Below are 26,297 nucleotides of genomic sequence, written 5' to 3' on the forward strand. Positions count from 1 at the left end.
TTCCTGCCTAAGCAGGGGGTTGAAATTTCTCCTTAATTCCAGGTTGGTTCTCTCCTTGATTAGTTTCCATCTATTGTTTCTTGTCCTCCTTCTGGTGCTTTGGAGAATAGTTTGACCCCTTCTCCTCTTTGTGGGAGCCCCTCAAATACTGGAACACTGCTATCATGTGCCCCCTGGTCCTTCTTTTCATTAGACTAGCCATACCCAATTCCTGCAACTGTTCTTAATATGCTTTAGTCTCCAGGCCTTTAACCATCTTAGTTGCTCTTCTCTACACTTTTTCGAAAGTGTCAACATCTTTTTTGTAATGTGGTGACCAAAATGGCGTACTGCATTTTAGGTGTGGTCTTACTAACGTTTTATAAAGTAGAATTCATGTGGTTTTGATTCTATGCCTCTGTTTATACAATCCAGGATTGTATTAGCTTTTGGGGATGCTGCTGCACACTACTGGCTCTGTTTAATGGATCGTCCACTAGACTTCAAGGTCCCTCTCACAGTTACTGTTTTTAAGCCAGGTTGTACCTTTGGTTTTTCCTGCCTATGTGTAAAACTTTGCTTTTCTCCACATTAAGTTTTATTTTATTGGATAGGGCCAGGGCTTTTTTTCTCATGGAATGCCCAGAATGGAGTTCCAGCACCTTTTTTGGATGGACCTTGTAGGGTAGGCAAGGCAGGTTGTACAACGTGTGTGAGTTCCGGCACCTTTTTTTTTTTTTTAGAAAAAAAGCACTGGATAGGGTTCAAATGGTTCCCAAGTAGAAACAAAGTTAGATAAAGTCTTGTCTTTATTTAAAATTGTCAATTTTAACATCTCAGCCAACCCCATTCACTTCCCCATCCATCGTTCGATTGGGAAAATTTGGTCATTCACTTCCATCTCTGTTTGTACAAAAATCTTGATAATGTTAGCACATATAACTATTTCCCAACCTTGGCTACTTGAAGATCTGTGGACTTCAATTCCCAGAATTCCAGGTTGGGAAATATTGACATATCAAAAACAAAGTCCCATTTTTTAAAACCCAAAAGAAAAATCTCTGTTTTTAATTATACATTTATTTCAAGAATGTTCAGAATTAAAATACATACCTGATCCTAATATTTCTTAGCTTTCTCACATGGCCAGGCCTGAAAGTTACATTGATTTATAACTTGAAAGAGAATTTTTGCAAGATGATGTATGGTTGGTATTTAATGCCTGATAAATTGTCACAGAAGTATGAAGGTGTGCCATGTGTATGCTGGGAATGTAATCAGTCTGAACAGTGCTCACCTTTTGACTAATAGCATCCACTTTTGGGGTGTGTTTAACCATGTTTGCCAATTGTACAATGCTGTGATATTTCTGATTCTATCTATCTATCTATCTATCTATCTATCTATCTATCTATCTATCTATCTATCTGTTTAGAAGAGCAACAGAGATGATTAGGGGATTGGAGACTAAAACATGGTTGCTGGAGTTGGGTATGGCTAGTCTAATGAAGAGAAGGACTAGGGGTGACATGATAGCAGCCTTCAATATCTCAGGGGCTGCCACCAAGAAGAGGGAGTCAAGCTATTTTCCAAAGCACCTGAAGGCAGGACAAGAAGCAACAGATGGAAACTCATCAAGGAGAGAAGCAACCTAGAACTAAGGAGAAATTTCCTGATAGCAAGAACAATTAACTAATGGAATGTGTTGCCTTCAGAAGTTGAAGGTGCTTCAACACTGGACGTTTTTAAGAAGATTTGTCTGAAATGGTATAAGGCTTTCTGCCTGAGCAGGGGGTTGGATTAGAAGATCTCCAAGGGACCTTCCAACTCTAATATTTTCTGTACCCTGTATCCTGTATCCTCTCTCTCTCTCTCTCTCTCTTCCAATCCAATCCAATCCAACCCAACCCAACCCAACCCAACCCAACCCAACCTAACCTAACCTAACCTAACCTAACCTAACCTAACCTAACCTAACGTATCCTAGACCAACAATCATCACTGTTAGAAGGCAGAACACAATCTTCCATTCAAGAAATTATGGACTCAGACAAACAACCCAACAGTGAACAACTGCCTAACCAATGAGAGCAACTCCTACCGACACTGACAGGGCAAACCACATGTATATAAAAACAGAGCAAAGCTCATTCCTTTCCAGCACTGGTAATGTAACCTAGTTGGGTCATGAAACCCCTGGAAGAAAACCACCAGACTCAAAGACCATCAAGCACGCCACAGTTCAACTTTGAGCTGCAAATATTCTCCTCCATTGGTGTCAGTACTTCTTCAAATACGATGCTCAGCAACAAATAAGATATTCTAGCCATGCAGAGTAGAGAAAAAACAATAAAGGGTCCATCGGAAGATGCTTATCCCTGTACAGCTCCTTCCTGGTGTGCTTCAGCTCAGCATCTCCTGCCTAGTTTGGCCTCCAGACAAAACTACAATTATTCACCACCCAGAGGGTTTTTGTTTTTTTTTATGCACAGGCTGCTATCTCCATTTGTTGGATACATAAATAAATAATGAATGAATAAAATTGCTGGGCCAGCTCGGAAGGTCTGGCTGTGAAGGAAATGGGGAACGTCTGATTGTAGGGTCCCACCAGCCTCCCAATCTAAGCAGATTGCAAGACGGAATTGCTTCAGCCGTCAATCAGAATTCACCTCCTGTGAATTCCAGCGAGCGGTTACTGCATTTATCTTGGAAGGATAAAGAGCTCAGCGATTTGTAGAACTTACTCTGCCCAATAAAACATCATTTGTAAGTCCTGCCGGGCAATTTATATTATTGAATGCAATACCCGGGATGCCATATTCAGGACTTGGATTAAAAAAAAAAAATCAAAACTCTGACCTACTCAAGGTTGAGGTGTCATAAATCTGCAATCTTGAAGGAAAAGGTTGCAATACAATTTAGTGGGAAGAATCAGAGTCTCGCGCATTTGTCAGCTCGTGAACGGAGGTGGAATTTGATGGAAACACCGGGCACACAAGGCAAAACTTCTAGGTATGCTGACTTGGCCCACACTTTCTTTGCAGTAGATAATGCCAGACATAACTTATCACAGGAGGAGGAAGCTGAAATGTCGAGCTTTTGTATTGTTCATATAATCCACACATCAAGAGCAGAAAGCGGATTTTAAATGGAAATGGGACAGAAAGGGCAGCAATTTATCATTCCGACTTCCTCCCTGTGACCCTCAAAACTCATCCAACTTTGGCTGGATACACAATACATACGTGCACGAGTGTGCATACGAGTGTACATGCAAGCACGCATTTGTATACATGCACACACACATACCACAATTTACTGTGTATAAATAGTAAACCCCAAAATCCCTCAAACTGAAGATGTGACTTATTTGGGTCATGGAACATCTGTAAGCAAACAACCACTCAGAGAGCACCAAGGATTCCACAGTCCTACCACTCTCCTCCTCCTCCTCCTCTTCCTCTCCACAATCTTCTTGTCATAGTTCCGAAGGATGAAACTCTTCAAAGAACTTTGAGGCATTATTTACCTTAAAGAACCTTTATTCAAGCAGCATAGCTTCAGCAGGTAAATAGTTGAAGCCAAAATCTGAATTCCCTTCAGCACATAGATCAAAACACAATTCCCTCCTACAACTGTCATACACCACATTCTCCAATTAGTTTGAAATGTAGACTTTCCGCCCAGTTCTTATCCGCCATTCCTTATCAGATCTTATTACAATATTATATATCTAACTAACTCCCATCACATTCCTCCTCCTCCCCCAGTATCATCTAATTCTAAGAGTAAAGTATAAGAAAGAAAAAGGCTGCATCTCCATATGTTGTCAAAGCAAGAACATCCAATATTAGCAGCACTGACACCTCTCTCCCTTCTAGCACTGATGTTACCTAGTTAGGTCATAAAATGTCTGCAAGAAAATATCCAAATCCAGAGAGCACCAAGGACCCCAATGTTCAACCTTGAGCTACAAACATTTTATTCTATCAGATTCTCTTTTATTCGACACACAGCCCAGGTGGAAGGTGCAGCCTGCCAAAAAATTTTGCAGCCAAATGAGGAAACTTCTCATGACTGATTTACATCTTGTTCAAAACAGCAAATTAAACAAAATAATCGCATCCATTACACAGTTCTTCGCACCCCCCAATCAGCTCCTTACAGTAACTGAAATAATTTTAAGACAAACTAATGTGACATGTATTATTAGAAATACCCAGTCATGTTATAAATTATCCTTCATGTTGTACATTTCAGGAGCCATAGAGTTACTTTCTCACAGCAGAGCTGCTCATGATCTATGGATCAAATCTTAAAAGCCAGTGCTTAGCCATTTACTTTCTGAAACACCTGGCCAAAACCTATTTGGGCTTGAAGGACAAAGAAAGGGATGTTAGTTGCCATGAGTTATTTATTGTCAGGCAGAGACTGGCTGAGCTGGGGGAAGGAGTCAAATAGGGAATTAGTCTGGAATCCTTACGTAGGCACAAGAGTGCAAGGTCCGACACACTCTCTCCCCCCCCCCCCGCCTGCCTTGAATGGAATCTTATCTAGTCTGGTACTAGTACAAATCACCAATCTGGGAAATTTATTGTTAAGCATGAACATATATGAAGAGTTCAATTAGCTGTTTTATTGCTCATGCCTTTTACATAGGAATCTTCCCAGACTGGATAAGTTTCAACAGCACTCAAGGGGATATCAAACTTTGCCCTCTGATGCCTACATAAGGAATTCCAGATTAATTCCCCACTTGACTTCTCCCCCCCCCCGCTACTGTATTTATAAAACAGGGGTCTTCAAACTTGGCCCTTTTATGACTTGTGGACTTCAACTCCCAGAATTCCTCAGCCAGCATCCCATCCCATCCCATCCCATCCCATCCCATCCCATCCCATCCCATCCCATCCCATCCCATCCCATCCCATCCTATCCTATCCTATCCTATCCTATCCTATTCTATTCTATTCTATTCTATTCTATTCTATTCTATTCTATTCTATTCTATTCTATTCTATTCTATTCTATTCTATTCTATTCCCACATTTTTTTTCATGTATGATGACACATATAAATAAGGCAGCATCTTGATCATGTGGTTGTGGCCACAATCTTGACTTTTTTGACCCTTCCCTGCAGATGCTTCTAGTGCCAATCTGGAAAAGGGATTCATAGACAAGAGAAATACCAGGAACTTTGCACTCCAATATTGTTTTCAAAGCAGCGGGAAAAGTAAACCCAATGGCTAAAAGCAAGTTCTTTTCCACCTCTGGCCTTTTCAGCTGAAACAATGCTGTCCGATGCAGAGCGTGAAGGCTTTTTTTTTAAAAAAAATATTTTTTACCAGCAATGCGATAATGGGCCTGCATTTATTTTAAAAATTAGTTTTCCACTGTGCTAATTCGCTCCATTGAAATGGTCCAAATTAAAAAAGAGAGAGAAATAAATTAAGTTTCCAAAAGAGGAAATGGCACAGAAAGAAGGATCTGGGACTTCAACAACATTGGGAGAAAAGGAAGGAGGAAACCTCATTTAGAAACAAATTAATGTGGGTAATAAAGCCAGGGAAAAAGTCAGGAAGTTATTCAAGACCCAATTAAGTGAAGTTGTGGCAGTTATAAGGGGAGGTTCAAGCCGTGGCAATCAGGCCCTTCCTATAAATTAAGATGCAGTTTTGCTGGTTTTCAGTTCTTTCTGTTTTCGTCTAAAATGATGCTGATGGCTAAATTGTCTTTGCACGGGGGTGGAATGTAACGTTAATTGATCAACTCGAGTAATAGAAGCAAGATATGTAATCTGGCATTTAGAAGTGAGTAACAATGGCAACGAAGTCTAATAGAAGAGGTTCTTTGAGAAGTTATTCTCGTTGGTTTATGGCTCCTGGGGTAAATATACATATTTGCTGATAAAGGATATTTGTCACTCAAGGTTGAACTGGGGCGTCTTGGTGGTTTTCTTGGAGATGTTTCATGGCCCAACTAAGTAACATCATGAGCGCTAGAAGGGAGTGGGGTTTGCAGAATGGAGAAGAAGAAAAAGGAGGAGGAGGAGGAGGAGGAGGAGGAAGAAGAAGAAGAAGAAGAAGAAGAAGAAGAAGAGGAGGAGGAGGAGGAGGAGGAGGAGGAGGAGGAGGAGGAGGAGGAGGAGGAGGAGGAGGAGGAGGAGGAGGACTGTGGAATCCTGGGTGCTCTCTGAGCTTGGATGTTCATTTGCAGACGTTTCATGACCCTGCTAGGTAACATCATCAGTGGTAGAAGGGGGTGGGATTTGTGAGGAGGAGGAGGAGGAGGAGGAGGAGGAGGAGAAGGAGGAGTCCTCAGTGCTCTCTGGGCTTGGTGATTTTCCTGCAGACCTTTCATGACCCAGCTAGGTAACATCATCAGTATTAGAAGGGGGGTCCTGCTCTCTTGTTTATGTACAGGGGCAATCCCTTGTGAACAACAGAAAGAAATGACAATCCCAACAGTGACAGGACAAGCCAATAATGGAATAACAGAGTAACAGAATAAGAAAATAACAGAATAATAAGAGTTGGAAGGGACCTTGGAGGTTTTCTAGTCCAACCCCTTGCTCAAATAGCTGGACATCCTGAACAAATAGCTATCCAATCTCTTCTTGAAATCCTCCAGTGATGGAGCACCTACAACTTCTGAAGACAGGTTGCTACACCGATTAATTGTTCTGTCAGGAAATTCCTCCTTCATCCCAGGTTGCTTCTCTCCCTGATGAGTTTTCATCCGTTGCTTCTTGTCCTGCCCTCAGGTGCTTTGGAGAGCAGCTTGACCCCCTCTTTTGGGTTGACAAAAAATGTGTTGCCAATATTTTCCCTTTCAAATCACATCCATTGCTCTCATTAAATGCATTTTTGGGGCAGGTTCTTATTGGGCATGTGAAAAGAATGCAGCAGGGCCACCTGGGAAAGTGAATGCTGGTTATATATAACCCATTCTAAGCATTTTTTAAAAAAATATGTGCGCCTTTGGCCCTCCATCCTCCATCCGTCAGCAGGGAAACATGGCAGTGCTCAACACCCCCCTCTCTCTGTGTCAGCCATGCTTGAGGTCCTCTCCTTTCTTTTCCTTTCTTAAATACCTGTTTGATTTAGTTCTCTCTTGGCAGATTTTAATTACCACCCTGCTCCCATTCTCTGGAAAAGCCGCTGCCGTCAGGAGATCTATCATCGTAAAAATCTGAGATGCAAGAAGAAAGTAGAATAAATATTAACCGGCAATTTTGTGTGTGTGTGTGTGTGTGTGTGTGTGTGTGTGTGTGTGTGTGTGTCAGACATGGGTGGGTGGTAAGATAAAGGCCAAGTTTCCCCTCACCAGTCATGTCCAACTCTAAGGGGTGGTGCTCACCTTCGTTTCCTAGCCAAGCCAGCCTTGTCCGAAGACAATTTCCATGGTCATGTGCCCAGCGTGGTTATACAGGTGGTCCCTGACTTACAACAGTTCATTTAGTGACCATTCAAAGTTACAACAGCCCTGAAAAAAGCAACTTACAACTGTTTTTCACAAGCTCATCGCAGCATCCCCACAATCACGTGATCAAAATTCAAAACCTTGGCAACTGACTCATATTTATGACAGGGTCCCGGGGGTCACGTGATCCTCCTTTTGTGACTTTCTGTTGAGCAAAGTCAATGGGGAAGCCAGATTAAGCTTTATAACCGTGCGACTAAATTTAACGACTGCCGCGATTCACTTAATAAGGTTCGTAAAATGGGGCAACCTCACTTAATAAATGTCTTACTGAGTAACATAATAAACTTTGGGCTCAGTTGTGTTCGTAAGTAGAGGACCACCTCTATGCCAAAGGCACACGGAACACTGTTACCTTCCCACCGAAGCGGTACCTATTTATCTACTCGCGTTTGCATGCTTTCAAACTGCTACCGGTAGGTGGGCAGGAGCTGTAGGGAGGACGGGAGCTCACCCTATCGTGCAGTGCTTGGGTCTCGAACCCAGCTGATAAGCTCAGTGTCAAGCCTCGTGGGCTCGACACTGACAGGAGGGGGGAGGAGGACAAGGGCAACCAACCCAACAGCAACAGCCCTTCCCTCTCCCATTACCTGGACCTTGACTGGCTGAGCATGGTGGTGTGGTCGTCGGCCCCGCGGTCACACCACCAAACAGCTGGTTGGCTCCATGGCCAGCCCGCCAAACAGCTGCTCAGCACAGAGACTATCAGGCAGCCAGAAGCCAGTAGTCCATCCTGAAGAAAAGCTGAGCAGAGCAGGGAAGCTACGTGGAGCCGGAAGCCTGCAAGACATCCTGCCTCACTACTCATATCACCTTGCACACCGGATGCTGGTTAGGTGGGAGGGGGCAGGTGGGAAACACATATGTAAGGTGCTGGGAGGCAACTGCTCCCAGCGCTAACTTTGTTTGCCATTCAGAACGTTCTGTGATTAAAGCCACCTGTGAACTCAACTCAACTCAGCGTTGTTTCTTGTTGGAGCCAGGGGTGTGGTAAGGACTTCTGACACTCAGCGTCTTTAACTGGGTGAACCATCGCTTCCCTGGGGTTATGGGGAATATTTTTCTTGATAATGGCTTCAAACTATGGTCTGCCCTACTTTGCACTTTCCCAAATGCACAGAGCCATCCACCTCTGTCTGTGGACGTGTATATCTCTGTGTGCTCACACTTCTTTGTAAGGAAAGATACAGGCAGTCCTCCACTCACAACCTTTTGTTTAATGACCATTCAGAGTTACAACGGCACTGGAAAAACTGACTAACAACCGTTTCTCACATTTACGACCGTTGCAGCATCCGCACGATCAAGTGATCCAAATTCAAACGCTTGGCGACTGACTCACATTTAGGATTGGTTGCAATGTCCTGGGGACACGGGATCCTCCTTTGGCGACTTCTGATGAGCAAAGTCAATGGAGGAAGTCGCTTAACAACTGCATGATTCACTTCACAACTGCGATTCGTTTAAAAACCAGGGCAAGAAAGGTCATAAAAGGTTCCCTCCCTCCCATCCAGGACATTGCACAGTAGTGCTGCTTGAGCAGGATCCGTAAGATTATCTGGGACACTACACATCCTCTTCATGACCTGTTCTCCTTGTTATCTTCTGGGAGGAGAGGGCTTCGTGGTATCCGAAGCAGAACATCCAGATTCAGCCATAGCTTCATTCCATACAGCATTACCTTGTGAACTCTCCAGCTTCCTCCTTTCGTTATACATTCAAGATGGACAGTATTTAATATTTATTTGTTATATATATGTAGGGGTGCTCTATGGAATAGAGAGTTGGTCTCTGACAGAAGGCCACCTGAAGAGACTAGAAGCATTGGAAATGTGGATTTACAGGCAGTTGTTATGTAGAAGCTGGGTTGACAAGATCAGAAATGAGGAGGTGATAAGCCGCCTGGGAAAGCCAAGGGAAATCATCAAACAATTAAAAAAATGAAAATTAGAATATTTCGGACATGTAATGCGACACCCAGAAAAATAGGGCATACTCCATTTAATCCTCCAGGGAGAGATGGAAGGCAAACAAGGTCCAGGCAGAAGAAGAACATCGTGGCTTCAAAATCTAAGGGACTGGTTTGAACAAAACTCAGCAGCACTTTTTCGTGCAGCTGCTGATAAAAACAGGATTGCCAACATGATCGCCAACGTCCGATAATGGATAATGCACAACAACAGGAAGAAGAGGTATGGGTCTATACATAGGTTGTACATAGTATGTTTAGGTGTGTGTCATGTTTGTGTTTCACTTTGAGAGCGGACAACTAAATTTCATTTTTGATGTGTGCCATTGTGCCCACAGTAAAAAAAAAATGACAATAAAGATTATCTTATCTCTTATTGTATCTTAAATGGGGCATAACTCACCAACTGTCTTAACAGTAACGGACATTTGGGCTCAGCTGTGGTAGTAAGTTCAGGACTACCTGTATACAGAAGCAACAGCACGGAGGGGGTGGGCTTGACTCACAAGCTATGAGAAGGCTGCTGTGGAAATCTTTTTTGGGGGCGTGGGGAGGAAAGCCCCCAGGAAAAGCAAGCCCCAACTTGAGCTAAGGTTTTGTTCTTTTCACGGCTGCTCATAAAACAAGGTTTGGCTTGACGGGGTTGCTGATAAAATCGACTTCAAAGGATGCTCAGCTTTGGTTTTAATCTGTGCCAAATCTCCCCAGGACAACATGTTAATTTGATCCAGCAGGAAAATCCAGTGACGGGAGAAAAGAAATAGCAATCTCCCTGTCTAACCCCTCTGTGGAAAAAAAATATCCTGCCTTATCTACTCATAAATGCACCTCAATGCGTGTTTAAATAATTCTGTCACCACGGAAGCAGCCTCTAAATCTCATTATTTCTTACACTCATAAATCTACAGGTAGTTCTCAACTTACAGCCACACCTGGCTCCAGAATTTCTGTTGCTAAGCAAGGTGATTCTTAAGGGAGTTGTGCTTGATTTTTCAAACTTCTTTCGCCATGGTTGTTATCAAAAGCAAGGCATTTAATGAAAAGAAGGATTAGAGGTGACAGGATAGCCGTGTTCCAATATCTCAGGGGCTGCCCTGAAGAAGAGGGAGTCAAGCTATTCCCCAAGGCGCCTGAAGGCAGGACAAGAAGCAATGGATGGAAACTAATCAAGCAAACTAGAATTAAGGAGAAACTTGCTAACGGCGAGGACAGTTAACCAGTGGAACAATTTGCCTCCAGAAGTTGTGGGTGGTCCATCACTGGAGGCTTTGCAGAAAAAATTGGACAGCCACTTGTCTGAAATGGCATAGGGCCTCCTGCTTGAGCAGGGGGCTGGACTAGAAGACCTCCAAGGTCCCTTCCAAGTCTACTATTCTATGACTTCTTGGCAGAGATCCCCACAGATTCAGGCCTCAAACTTGGATAGATAATCCATCATTTATTTATTTTTTTCATCTTGGAGGCTTGGTTCGAACCCCAAATTCTTGCACATCATTTTTTCCTCCTCTGCCCGCTTTCATTTGATCTGACAATGAGCTCAGCAGGGGGAACCCTTTGGACCAGCAAAGAAGGAAAAGATGAAAGAGAATCCCACATATTTTCCCCCTTGCTTCTCTCCCCTTCCCCCTGTCTCAAACCCCCTTTTCTTGGCACAGGAAGAGAAAAGACCACAAATACATTTCTCTTTCCAAAGGCTGGGGTGTTTTTTTGTTTGTTTAAAGAGCGGAGTGATAGCAAGAATCCTGATTAGTGTCATGTTCAATCTCTCTCTCCTTGGCCCCGTCCTACCTAAGCACTGAGTGCTGAGGAACTCTGGAGGTAGGTTGGAGCATCAAGGACCCCACAGTCCTCCTCCTCCTCCTCCTCCTCCTCCTCCTCCTCCTCCTCCTCCTCCTCCTCCTCCTCCTCCTCCTCCTCCCCCTCCTCCTCCTTGCAAACCCCACTCCTTTCTAGCACTGATAATGTCTCCTAGATCAGGGGTTCTCAACCTTGGCAACTTTAAGACTTGTGGACTTCAATTCCCAGAATTCCTCAGCCAGCTTTGCTGGCTGAGGAATTCTGGGAGTTGAAGTCCACAAGTCTTAAAGTTGCCAAGGTTGAGAACCCCTGACCTAGATGGATCATGAAACGTATGCAAGAAAACTACCAAGCTTAGAAAGCACCAAGGAATCCCACTATTCAAATCTGAGCTACCTATATTTTCTATTACAAACAAGTTATTTGGGATGAGATTAAAAAAAAAAAAATTAAAGACATTTCCAGAGATGGTGTATTTCTTACCAAATTAAGTCTTTACAATGAAAATTATCTGTATCATCAGTTAGAGAAGTGGAAATAAAAATGAACTGTTGAGTTTGCCAACATACCAGGGAAATGGTTGGCGTATAAATTACAAAAAGAAAAAAAAATGATATTGAAATGATAAGAGGGAAATACTGTATTCACAGATAGTGCTGCTACACATAAAAGCATTTTATTAATACTATTTCATCTGGTAAAAAGGAAGTGATATCTTCTTAGGAAAAACAGATAAATATCCAAAGAAACAAAATTTAGTGAAAATTACAGAGGAACAGAAACAGATTACGAATGGACTCACTAGGAAAGTTTCTGAAGTTATAAAAAAGATTTTTTACACGAAATGTGTCTGGACCAGATGGTGGGGATGATGATGGTGATGTGATGTTGATGATGGCGATGATGGTGATGATGGTGATGATCATGGGGATGATGATAACGATGGTGATGGTGATGATGATGGTGATGATGATGGTGATGGTGATGATGATGATGATGAGGGTGATGATGGTGATGGTAATGATGATGGGGATGATGATGGGGATGATGATAACGACAATGACGGTGATGATGATGGTGATGAGGGTGATGATGGTGATGGTGATGGTAATGATGATGGGGATGATGATGGGGATGATGATAACGACAATGACGGTGATGATGATGGTGATGAGGGTGATGATGGTGATGGTGATGGTAATGATGATGGGGATGATGATGGGGATGATGATAACGACAATGACGGTGATGATGATGGTGATGAGGGTGATGATGATGGTGATGAGGGTGATGATGGTGATGGTAATGATGATGGGGATGATGATGGGGATGATGATAACGACGATGACGGTGATGATGATGGTGATGTTGATGATAATGTTGATGAGGGTGATGATGATGGTGATGAGGGTGATGATGGTGATGGTAATGATGATGGGGATGATGATGGGGATGATGATAACGACAATGACGGTGATGATGATGGTGATGAGGGTGATGATGGTGATGGTGATGGTAATGATGATGGGGATGATGATGGGGATGATGATAACGACAATGACGGTGATGATGATGGTGATGAGGGTGATGATGGTGATGGTGATGATGAATGATGATGATGGGATGATGATGGATGATGATGATGATGAACGACAATGATGATGGGGATGATGGGGATGATGATAACGACAATGACGTGATGATGGGAGATGATGGTGATGGTGATGGTAATGATGATGGGGATGATGATGGGGATGATGATAACGACAATGACGGTGATGATGATGGTGATGAGGGTGATGATGGTGATGGTGATGGTAATGATGATGGGGATGATGATGGGGATGATGATAACGACAATGACGGTGATGATGATGGTGATGAGGGTGATGATGGTGATGGTGATGGTAATGATGATGGGGATGATGATGGGGATGATGATAACGACAATGACGGTGATGATGATGGTGATGAGGGTGATGATGGCAATGATGGTGATGATGATGGTGATGTTGATGATGGTGATTATGGTGATGATGGTGATGATGGTGATGTTCTCCATTCAATCATGTCTGATTCTTTACAATTCTCTGGGCCAGGTCTCCACATCTTCTGCTCTTGCTCTACTTCTCTGAGTTGTTCTCTGCTCTGGTTGGTGTCAGCTTTGAGGGTGTCCAGCCGCCGTGTTCTTTGGCGGCCTGGTTTCCTTTTACTGCTAGCTCTTCCTGACATAATTGCTTTCTCCAGCGAATTCCCCCACATGACATAGACACAATAAGTGAGACACAGTTTTGTGAATTTGCTTTGCAGTGACATGTCTGGTGTTATGCCCTCCAGTACTTGCTTGTTGGTCTCCTTTGTTATCCTAGGAAAACACAGGCACCTTCTCCAGCACCACAGCTCAAATAAGTCGATTTTCTTCCATGTCTTACTTTTTTAAGGTCCAATTTTCACCATCAGTGGTAGCTCTGGTTAACACGTTAGAGCAGATTAGCCTACATCTGGTTGCCAGGCTGATGTCCATGCTTTTCCATACTCAGCTCATGTTCATCATTGCTGGTGACCCCGTGCAAACAAACATTTTATTTCTGGGCTCCAATTACCTCTTTGAGTGATCTGCCACCCTGGGAAAGTGATTTTTTCTATGCATTCCACCTCTTCACCGTCACTTTCTATTTCTATTTTTTTTTTTTGATGTTCAGAAATAGACCAAAACTCTCACTTTCTTCTTTGGTTTCCTTGATCAGATGTTTGAGACATTCTTTGGTTTCTGAGAGTGGAATTGTATCATCAGCATATCCAAGACTGTTGACGTTTCTTCCTCCAATCTTCACCCTGATTCTTTAAGATCTAGCTTCCTCGTGATCATTTCGGCACACAGGTTGAATATGAAAGAGGAAGCACAGACCAAACATGTATTCAAACTGGACAGACACAGACTTCAACAGATAGATAGGGCTGCAGAAAAAAATCATTGCAACCAATGCCTGCCTTCCATGGAGGACCTGTACATTCAACTTCTCCCCTCAGGATGCAGATATAGGGCATTGCACACCAACACAATGATGCCATCACTCTGCTAAACTACTAATTTCCACAGGACTGCCTTATGCCTAAGGGTATCTAATCCCATAGCAGGGCTGTATTACTATTATCTTTCTCACTTTTCCTGTGACCTATTCCTTTAGCATCTGATGATAATCACTTTGTTGTTGGTATATTATGATTTATGTTGATTGTTTTTACTTAATATTTTAGGACTATCACTGAGTGTTCTATCTTATGGTTTATAATGATTGTATTATGATTATGATCATGATTTATCACTTGTTGCTTGTATGAACACTCTTCTGCACTGGAGACAAATTCCTTGTGTGTTCAATCACACTTGGACAATGAAGAATTCTGCTCTATTCTACTCTGTTCTGTTCTGTTCTGTTCTACTCTACTCTACTCTACTCTACTCTACTCTATTCTATTCTACTCTACTCTATCTATTCTATTATCATTCTTCTTTTCTCTTCCCCTTCCCTTCCCTCCCCTCTCCTACTCCTCTCCACTCCACTTCTGTTCTGTTCTGTTCTATTCTACTCTGTTCTACTCTATTATCACTCTTCTCTTCTCTTCTCCTCTCCTCTCCTCTTCCTCTCCCCTCCCCTCCTGTCCCCTCTCCTACTCCACTCCACTCCACTCCACTCCACCCCACTCCACTCCACTCCAGTCCTATTCTATTCTATTCTATTCTATTCTATTCTATTCTATTCTATTCTATTCTATTCTGTTCTGTTCTGTTCTGTTCTGTTCTGTTCTGTTCTGTTCTGTTCTGTTCTGTTCTGTTCTGTTCTTCTCTTCTCTTCCCTTCCCCTCCCCTCCCCTCCCGTCCCCTCTCCTACTCCACTTCTATTCTATTCTATTCTATTCTATTCTATTCTATTCTATTCTATTCTATTCTATTCTATTCTATTCTATTCTATTCTATTCTTTGCCACTGCTTAGTCAGGTGCACATTGACATCTATTTTGGATAGGTTCAATTAGTCTCCGTGTTAATTTGCCCTTCTATTGATTGATCCCCTTGATTATTCTTTCAAGCAAAGAGAACTTGGGTGGTTTAAAAAAGTAGATAGTGTGACGAACGCAGAGACAGACCTCTTGCCCACCAGCCTTCCTGGCTTCAAAACTATTTGGACTGTGATCAAGTTCTTGAGTTTTGATTTCCCCTTTGTGAGTTTTTTTTAATGGCACATTTGTTTTCTTCAGTTTAATTGCATTGTCCGACCAATATTGGAAAAATGGCTGGAGGCTAATGAGAGTGAAACTGTTTTTATTTGGTTCGGTTGTAAAACTGATGTCTCCAATATTAACTTGGTGGAGCTGTATCTATTTATGGAGGACGATAAATTTGATGACGGGACTTCACTGCCTTGTTAAGCATTTCATGTGAGATTGGAGGAACATTTAGCCTAAAAAGGCAATGAGAAACCCCAGGGTGTGTATGTGGGTTTGGGCAGTGCCCACCCCCTTAAGAAAACAGAGAAGGGAGACTTTGTAAGAGCACAAGCCTGAGGGGGGAGGTACTGGGAAATTTTAGTTTCCATGAATAATACCAAATATATGTGGGATCTTATGTGCAACATCTGAGCACAGAGAGGGGAATTGCCGCTGAAGAAGTCAGGAACACCTGGTGTTTTTTCCAATGATTTTATCTGAACATATTTAACAACCACACCCACACCTCCATTTACACACCCACCCACAATACAAGGGCTGAAAACGAAATCAAGAAAAGCACATCTTCCTTCCCCTGTCCTGACCACTTTCTACAGGGGGACAATCGAGAGCATCCTGTCATACAGTATCACAGTCAATCTGATTTGGAAGCATCCCTGGTTCAGACAGGAAGGCGGTGCAGAGAGTGGTGAGGACGGCTGAAAAGATCATTGGCAGCTCCCTTCCTCCCATCTAGGACATAGCACAGAAGTGCTGCTTGAGCAGGGCCTGCAAGATTGTCTGGGACACTGCACATCCTCTTCACAACCTGTTTTCCTTGTTACCTTCTGGGAGGAGGGGGCTTCGTGATATCCGTAGCAGAACATCCAGATTTGCTATTTGCAAGACCGCCTACTACCTCATAGTTCCCTACGTCCGGTTAGATCCCACAGGCTGGGCCTCCTTCAGGCCCCGTTGGCCAAGCAGTGCCATTTGGTGGGGCCGCAGAGGAGGGCCTTTTCTGTGATGGCGCCCATGCTTTGGAATCAGCTCCCCCCGGAAATTAGGACCGCTCCCACCCTGTTGGTCTTCCATAAGCTACTTAAGACCTGGCTTTTCCGGCAGGCCTGGGGTTTATAAAACCTTACCCCGGGATGATTGTTTTTGTATTGTTGTTTTGTTATGTTTTATGTGTTTTTTATTGTTAGCCGCCCAGAGTCCTTTGGGAGTGGGGCGGCTTATAAATTTTAAAAATAAAATAAAAAAATAAATTCAGCCATAGTTTCATTCCATACAGCATTAACCTTGTGAACTCTCTAGCTTCCTCCTTCCATTATATATTCAAGATGGACAGTGTTTAATATTTATTTGTTACGTATAGGTAGGGCTATGAGTCTATACATATGTTGTTCATAGTATGTTTAGGTCTGTGTCATGTATGTGTTTCACTTTGAGAGCGGGCAACTAAATTTCATTTTTGATGTGTGCCGTTGTGCCCACAGTAAAAAAATGACAATAAAGGTTATCTTATATTATATTATCTAAGTGCAAACTGAAAGAGAGAAAGCTCTTTTTTCCTCCTGACCCAGTGGACGAAAGGGAGATGAGATGATCGACGGCCAGTATTCATAAACAAGGTTTGTTTTCTGGAAAGGGAACCAAAAGGAGAATGCAGAGAGTTTGGAAGGACATTTTCACACTGAGTTCTCATAGAAGAGAATATTTGTAGGTCAGATTTGAAGGAGGAAAAGGAGGAGGACTGGGGTTGCTCTCTGAGCTTGGTGGTTTTCTTGCAGACATTTCCTGACCCAACTAGGCAACGTCATCAGTGCTAGAAGGGAGTGGGGTTTGTGGAGTGGAAGAAGGTAGGGGGAGGAGGACTGTGAGGTCCTTGGTGCTCTCTAAGCTTGGTGGTTTTCTTGTAGATTTTTCATGACTCAATTAGGTAACATTATCAATGCTGAAGGGAATGGGTTGGTAAATGGAGAAGGAGGAAGAGGAAAAGAAGGAGGAAGAGGAGAAGGAGGAGGAGGAGGAGGGGGAGGAGGAGGAGGAGGAGGAGGAGGGGGAGGAGGAGGAGGAGGAGGAGGACTGTGGGGTCCTTGGTGCTCTCTGAGCTCGGTGGTTTTCTTGCAGATGTTTCATGACCCAACTAGGGAACATCCTCAGTGCTGGTAGGGAATGGGGTTTGATATTTGTTTTTAATATAAGTGGTTTGATTAGAAGAGAATATTTGCACCCAGGATTGAACTGTGGGGTCCTTGATGCTCTCCGAGCTTGGTTGTTTTCTTGCAGACATTTTATTAGCCAAGTAGGTAACATCATCAGTGCTAGAAGAAAGGAGGAGGTGGACATGGTGGTGGTGATGGAGGAGGAGGAGGAGGACGACAACGACGACGACGACTATGGGGCCCTCAGTGCTCTCTGAGCTCGGTGGTTTTCTTGCAGACGTTTCATGACCCAACTAGGGTACATTCTCAGTGCTAGGAGGGAGCAGGGTTTGAGAAGAGAAGAGAATCTTTGTAGCTCAGGGTTGATCTGTGAGGGTTGATCCTTGGTGCTCGCTGATCTTGATTGTTAACAAAGAACGGCTTCCAAGCAGAAACAAAATTAGATAAGTTCTTTTCCTTAAGTAAACTTTCCTGAAGTGGATTTCTCCATCTCTGCCCACCCCACCATCTTCAGCAGCCACAGTCCCATTTTGGGAAGAAACATGTCTCTCCACCTCCAAGGTCCCTTCCAACTTTACTATTACTATTATTATTACTACTACTACCTTCATGCACAGGAAAGTCTTGCTGCTGTCAGCAGATATAATAACAAAGTCCCAAATTTTCTTTCCTGTTCTGAAGCAGCCCCATCCCTGGAGGCACCGACGACAGCCGGGAAGAATTTGGCTTAGGGACACACACATACACAAACACACCCTGTGCCGTAGGCCAGTAAGTCCTCGACTTGCGACTGCAATTGAGTCCAAAATTTCTATTGCTAAGCGAGGCCCTTGTTTTCGCCCCATTTTATGACCTTGCTTGCCATAATTGTTAAGTCAGTCACTGCAGTTGTAAAGTTAACCACATGATTGTTAAATCAATCTGGCTTCCCCATCGGTTTTGACTGTCAAAAAGTCACAAAAGGGGATCTCACATGCCCCAGGACACTGCGACTGTCATAAATACAAACCATGTTAATACATGCCGGTTGCACATATTCATGTTCATACAAGCCAAGCGTCCAGATTTTGATCAGCTGACCATGGGAGTGCTGCAATGGTCGTAATGTGAAAAACGGTCGCTTTTTGCAGTGCCGCTGTAATTTCGAACATTCACTAAAGGCTATCATAAGTCGAAGACTACCAGTAGAGTGGAAGACACCAAAATAATAATAATAATAATAATAATAATAATAATAATAATAATAATAGTTGGAGGTCATCTAATCCAACCCCCTGCTCAGGTAGGAAACCCTATATAAATGGCTGTCCAGTCTTTTCTTAAAAACTTCCAGTGTTGGAGCATTCACCGCTTCTGGAGGCAAGCTCTTCCACTGGTTAATTGTCCTCACTGTCAGGAAATTTCTTCTTAGTTCTAGGTTGCTTCTCTATTTGGTTAGTTTCCATCTGTTGCTTCTTGTCCTGCCTTCAGGTGCTTTGGAAAATAGCTTGACTCCCTCTTCTTTGTGGCAGCCCCTGAGATATTGGGACATTGCTATCATGTCCCCCCCCCCGTCCTTCTCTTCATTAAACTAGACATACCCAATTCCAGCAGCCATTCCTTATATGTTTTAGCCTCCAGTCCCCTGATCATCTTTGTTGCTCTTCTCTGTACTCTTTCTAGAGTTTCAACATCTTTTTTACATCATGGTGACCAAAACTGGATGCAGTATTCCAAGTGTGGCCTTACCAAGGCCTTGTAAAGTGGTATTAACACTTCATGTGATCTTGATTCTATCCCTGTTAATGCAGCCTAGCACTGTGTTGGCTTTTTTGGCAGCTGTAGCACATGGCTGTCTCATATTTAAGTGATTGTCCACTAGGACTCCCAGATCCCTCTCACAGTTGCTACTACTGAGCAAGGTACCCCTATACTATACCTGTACATTTGGGTTTTCTTACCTAAATGTAGAACCTTACTTTTTTCACCATTGAATTTCATTTTGTTAGATAGCGCCCAGTGTTCAAGTCTGTCCAGATCCTCTTGTATTTGATTCTGGAATTTGTGGACATATGAATTGTCTGGCTGGGATGCATTTAGCTGAGTGCAGGAAGAACAGAAAAAAACTGCACAAATCTGCAGAAAAATCCCAGACAAAAAAAATCTCACACAAAAGTCTCACACTGTCCACCCCATTAATTATGATGCGAGAGATTGTTTTCCCCATAAGTAGAGATGGCACAGGCACTATACTATACCCTTGGTCTTAGCCAAAAGACCTCCATATGTTTGTTTGAATCTAAATAGGAGTATAGAAGCTTATTAGGAGCCAAAGTCCAAAAGGAGAGCATCAGGACAAAAATAAATTGAACTAATAAAATTAATTGCCTGTGAAATAAGATGCACCTTTTAGAAAATTAATTAATCTCTAGGTTCATCTTCCAGCCATTCTGCCTCTCAGGCATGAAGCGCCCTTACACTCGGAAGACCCCCAGGGAGCACCACACACACACCCCCAGCAGAAGCAGCCAAAGGTGGAAGAAGAAAGAACAGGATGGGGTGAGAGGAGGAAGGGGAAGGGGATGGGAAGGAGAGGAACCAGAAAGGGAGAGAGGAAGAGGCAAATTAGGGAAAGAAAAGAGAAAAGAAGAGAAGGAGAGGAGAGGAGAGGATGAGAGGAACCAGGAAGGGAGAGAGGAAAAGGCAAATTAGGGGAAGAAAAGAGAAAAGAAGAGAAGAGAAGGAAGGAAAAGGAAAGGGAAAGAGAAAGGAAAAGAGAAAGGAAAGGAGGGAAAGGAAAGGAAAGGAGAAGAGAATGGGGAAGGGAAAGAGAAAGAGAAAAAGAAAGAGAAAGGAAAAGAAGGAAAGGAGAAGGAAAGGAAGGGAAAAGAGAAAGAAAGGGAGGGGAAAAGAGAAAGAGAAAGGAAAGGAAAAAGGAAAGGAGAAGAGAAAGAGAAAAGGAAAGAGAAAAGAGAAAGAGAAAGGAAAGGAAAGGAGAAGGAAAGGAAGAAGGAAAGGAAGAAGGAAAAGAAGGGAAATGAGAAAGAGAGGAAAAGAAAGAGAAAAAAGAAGAGAAAGGAAAAGAGGGAAAGGAAAGAAAAAAGGAAAGGGAAGGAATAAAGGAAAGGAGGAGAAAGGGGAAAGAGAAAAGGGGAAAGAAAAGAGAAAAGGGTAAGGGTAAGCGAAAGAGAAAGGAAAGGAAAGGAAAGAGAAAGGAAAGGAAAGAGAAAGGAAAGGAAAGAGAAAGGAAAGGAAAAGAAAGGAAAGGAGCTTACAAAAGGGTTACAGAACCCCAGGCCATTTCTTCCAAGCCACACACAGCTTCCCCCTTTGCTAATTCTGATTTATGCTGTTTGCATTTCGCCTGGATGCCGCATTCTCTTGACTTACATCGGAAGCATTGTTCTGGAGGAGCTAATTAATTCACTACTAGGCAGCGATTGTTAAATTCCCTCCAATAAATCATGTAAAGACTTCAGATGTCACTGCCAGCATTAACCCGTTATTTAATTGGCTTTTGAGATCCACGCCTGATGTTGCCTTTGGGCGCCTCCATCCAGATGCCCAACAGCTAAGGTCCAGGAGCACATGGGCAACCGTGGTTGGCTTGAATTCCAGACATGTTTGGGTAGCCAGTGCGGAAACAGCTGCAAACTCCATTCTGCTACCATGGAAGGAAAAAAATGTCAGTTAGGAAATAGGAAGGACAATGGTCATTGCCAAGGAAGAGATGCTGGGCCTTCTTGAGCTAGCCAGATGGTTTTACATGGCAGAAAAATCACAGATTTGCAACTGATTTATTTGCAAGGTGGGTTGAAGGTTCAGCTTATGCCTCTGGCTCAGGGACATTTTTTATGATATTAATTAATTCATTAAAACTCCTGAATCTAGAATAATCCTGCAAAAACCTTTAATTTATTTGGTTTACTTGTTCCCCTGGTCTTGCCCATTTTCTAGAGCTGGGCTGATGGAATGTCGTTATTTATTTAACTTATATCCTAGCTTTATTATTTTAATAAACAACCCAAGGTTGTGAATAAACCTAGTATCCTTTCCTCTACCTATTTTCTCCACAATGGCAACCTTGAGAAGTGGGCTGGGATGAGAGATTGGCTCAAATTCACCTAGTTGACTGTCATGTCTAAGGCGGGACTAGAACTCACCGTTTCGTGGTGATTGGCCCAGAGTCACCTAGTTGACTTTCATGTCTAAGGCAGGACTAGAACTCACCGTTTCTTAGTGATTGGCCCAGAGTCACCCAACCGGCTTTCATGGCTAAGATGGGTGCATCCTAGCACGGTTCCTTAACCACTTGGTTTTTAATATTGAAAAGTTTCATTTGTTGCATTGTGACTTTCTTAGATTTATAATCTGGTTTTTCTCAAATTGGCTGCCATGGAGATTATCTACCATTTTATTCCTCCCACAATCTTTTGAAGGTAGGTTGGGCTGAAGGAGAGCAACTAATTCAAAGTCACCCATTTGATAGAATCATAGAATTCTAGGGCTGGAAGAGATCTTGGCGGCCTTTTAATCCAACCCCTCTTAAAGCCAGGAGTCCTTATACCAGTGGTTCTCAACCTTTTTAATGCCATGACCCCCAACCGGTCGTAAGTCGAGGACTACTCAACTGGTGCAGCACCCTTTGCAGAATGGGACTTTTGGCGGGCTCAGAAGGGCAGAGACAGCCTGGACAATTCCTATTGGCTTTTGAAAGCCAATAGAATTAGACTCTATTCAAGAGAGTCTATTCTATTGGATTTCAAAAGCCAATAGAATAAAGGGGAGTAGCACAGCTAAGGAAAAGGGGGAAAAAATGGCGGACTGCATTGTTTGACGACCCCCATGAAATGGTCGTTTGACCCCAAATGTGGTCCCGACCCACAGGTTGAGAACCACTGCCTTATACCATCCTGGACAACTGGTTGCCCAATCTCTTCTTAAAAGTCTCTGAATGTCCACTCAACATCCCTCCCTCCCTCCATCCCTCCCTCCATCCCTCCATCTACCCACCCACCACCCATCCATCCATCTTCTAGCTTGTCTATCTGCCTATCATATGCATCTTTTCTGTCTCATAAAATTTTAGGGCTGGAAGAGATCTTGGAGGTCTTCTAGTCCAACCACCTGACCAGGTCAGGATTCCCTACCATCCTGGACAAATACTTGTCCAATCTCTTCTTGAAGACCTCCAGGGATGGAGCAACCACAACTTCTGAAGGCAAGCTCTTCCATCGATTAATTGTGTTCCCTGTCAGGGAATTCCTCCTTAGTTCCAGGCTGGATCTCCCTCTGAGGAACTTCCATCCATCGGTTCTTCTCCTGCCTTCAGGTGCCTTGGAGAATAGCGCTTTGCAAATGGAAGACACCCCTCCCCCCCGCCTTCTGTGTGACAAGCCCTCCACGTATTGGAAGACACTATGATGACTTTCTATTTTTAATTACATTTATTCAAATGTAGCCTGTCTTTGCAAGAAGCAGCCTGTCTTTGCAACGAATGCGGCAACAGTAAACAGAGGGACAATGCTAACTCTCATGAAAAGAGGCATCAGAAGGGTCAGGTCCATGGAAAAGCTGCCTCTCTCCCTCCCCCCCCCCCGTCTCTCCTTATCTCCTGGAACACTCAGAAGCTCTTTGGCCCAGCAGGTGTGCAAACACAATTAGATTCCTCCCATCCTGTACATGCCTCTCTTCTTGTTCTTGACTTTGGAGAAACTCCAGAGCTGCTTCTGTGAGTCCTTCTGAATCTCCTGGCCGGAACAACCCCAGGGGGCCATTACAGGAGACCCCCTAAGACCACCACAGGGGTCTATTGATAGCGCAGATGCTGTTTAAGAGATAAGCCAGAGGGAAACGGAAGCACTCTTTTGCGAAAACAGGAGACACTTTGGGTATTGCCTGGGATTTATTGGGAGAGGAGGGGAGGGAGGGAGGGAGGGAAGAAAGAGAAAAAGAAGAGAGGATGCTGTTACTATAGCAACCATCTATTAACGATTCTCAGTGGCCATCAGTAGCACCATGTGGGATATATATGTATATTATATGCATATGTATATTATGTGCATATGTTATATTATTACATTACATTACATTACATTACAATACAATACCATACCATACCATACCATACCATACCATACCATACCATACCATACCATACCATACCATACCATACCATACTATACTATATTATTATATTACCGTATATACCGACGTATAAGACGACTTCCGCAAGTGCTAAACTCGGCGCCAAAGACAGGGGTCGTCTTATACTCCGAGTCGTCTTATACGCCGGAAATACTGGTAGTTTCCGGTGTATAAGACGATGTTCTAGGAATGTGGCTCGGCGCCAAAGACGGGGGTCGTCTTATACGCTGGGTTGCCTTGTACGCCAGCATATACGGTATATAATATTATACTGTACGACACGACATTACATTATGTTACATTACATGACAGACATGACAGACATGACATGACACGACATTACTACATTACATTATATTAATAACAGTAAAACGAGCATCACCTCTGAGTAAATGGGACCAGATCAACCGCAAATCAAAATGTATTTTTGTCCCTTGCTTTTGACCCATCCTTCTGTCCTTTTTCAGTGTTCTGAAAGAATTAAAGGTCCACTTGAAAGAAAATAAATAGAAAGACACAGAGAAAGGATTGGTTCTACATATGAGAACACTGAAGTCTACTGAAACGTGAAAATCAAATGCAAATCCCAACCTCATGTGAAAGTTGTGAGTGTACACACTTCAGTGCACACTAATTTATCATATACTAATGAATTATCTCCCCAGTCCACATGTTTATACGAAAGAGATGTTCCTTTGTTTTGTAGACACAGAGAAGTAGCTTAGTCCCACCCTCTATTCAGAGAATATGAAAATTTGAAAAGCAGGGCAGAAAAAGTTCTGTACCATGGCTAGGAAAAAGAAGGAACCAACTTTCTCCTGAACTTCTGACTAAACTATTATGATATATCATATATCATATATCATATCATATATCATATAACATATCATATATCATATCATAATGTATACAGGTAGTCCTCAACTTTCAACAGTTCATTTAGTGACCACTGAAAAAAGTGACATGACCATTTTTGACACAACAATTGCAGCATCCTCCTGGTTACGTGATCAAAATTCAGACGCTTGGCAAGTGACTCATATTTATGAAGGTCGCAGTGTCCTGGGGTCACGTGATCCTCTTGTATGATCTTCTGACCAACAAAAGTCCATGGGGAAGCCGTATTCGCTTTTACAACAGTGTGACTAACTTAACAACAGCAGTGATTCACTGAAGAACTGTAACAAGAATGGCCGTAAAATGGGGCAAAGCTCACTTAACCACTGTCTCCTTTAGCAACAGAAATTTTGGGCTCGAGGGTGGTCATAAGGCGAGGACTACCTGTATGTATATGCACACACAGTATATACATGCATGCATACATATGTATATACATACATACATATGTGCATATGTGCATAGGGCTTTGAGAAGATGGTAAAATGTTTGCTGCTAAAATGATATTATTTTGTCCTACAAGGCAAGCAAAGAAGTTAATATGGTGGAGGATTTATACATTTGTATAGAAAAGATCTATCAGCTGCATGGAATTAGGTGGGACTTAGAAGCCATCCTATCTAACTCCTCTGTTCCATGCCAGAATCCCTAAAACTACAGGTTTCCAACCGTGGCAACTTTATGACTTGTGGACTTCAACTCCCAGAATTCAATTGTGGAAGGAAAAGTCTTCATCATGGTTCAGTCCAAGCCGGGAATAAACAACATGGCGACTGCTTTAGAAAGAAGGTTGCAGTTTATTGGAGAGGAGACCCAGACAGACAGATGGCTCTGGAAGATAAGAGAGAGAGAGAGAGAGAGCACATGTAGGGAGTAGGGTTTTATACCCTCGGGAGCCTTTTGTTTGGAATTGTTTCCTGTTCCTGCTTAAGGCTTTGTATTTCCTGTGTCATGTATTTTGACCTGAGTCTGGGTGTGCCCTTTAGCATCTTTGGGTTAATACTATTATGTCCTGTCTTAGAGTTTGGGTGGGGTATGTAGATTTTAGGGGGCTTTGTCTTGTTAATCTTCTAGCTGGGGGGCCTCCAACCTTCCTGGATTATTTACATCTGCATTTCTACAGAGCTGGTTTCTGCTTGGGGGAGGGAGACCTGGGGCTATTAAGAAAACTGGGCATGCTTTTCTGCCTCTTTAAGATCCTTTGAGGAAATATATTTTTCTGCCCTTTTAATATTTCCTTCTCTGGGGGGGCTGACTTCCTACACAATCTTACTCATGGAGTCACAGGGTTGGTATACACCCCAGAGGTCTTTTGGTCCAACCCTTTACCCAAGGCAGGAGTCTTAAAGCAGGGCTTTTCAACCAGTGGTATGGGTACCACCTGTGGTACATTGGCACCTGGCAGGTGGTATGTGACCATCCTAGAAAAGTGGTAATGGGAGAGGGAAATGAGCTGAACCGGTGGCAGCACCGCACAAGCCTGAGCGAGAGATGGCTGGAGCTGCAGGGCTGTCAGGGCTCAATGGAAGCATTAGGATCGGCACTTCATCAGGACTGTCAGGGCTCAGTGGAAGCGCCAGGATCAGTACCAGGCTCCAGCTGGAGCTCAACGCTGATCCTGGCACTTCTGCTGAGCCCAGAAGCTCTGATCAGCTGGAATGTTGCA

Source organism: Crotalus tigris, unplaced genomic scaffold, assembly GCF_016545835.1.
Source record: "Crotalus tigris isolate CLP2741 ecotype Arizona unplaced genomic scaffold, ASM1654583v1 scf7180000018684.1183181, whole genome shotgun sequence".
Taxonomy (NCBI): Eukaryota; Metazoa; Chordata; class Lepidosauria; order Squamata; family Viperidae; genus Crotalus; species Crotalus tigris.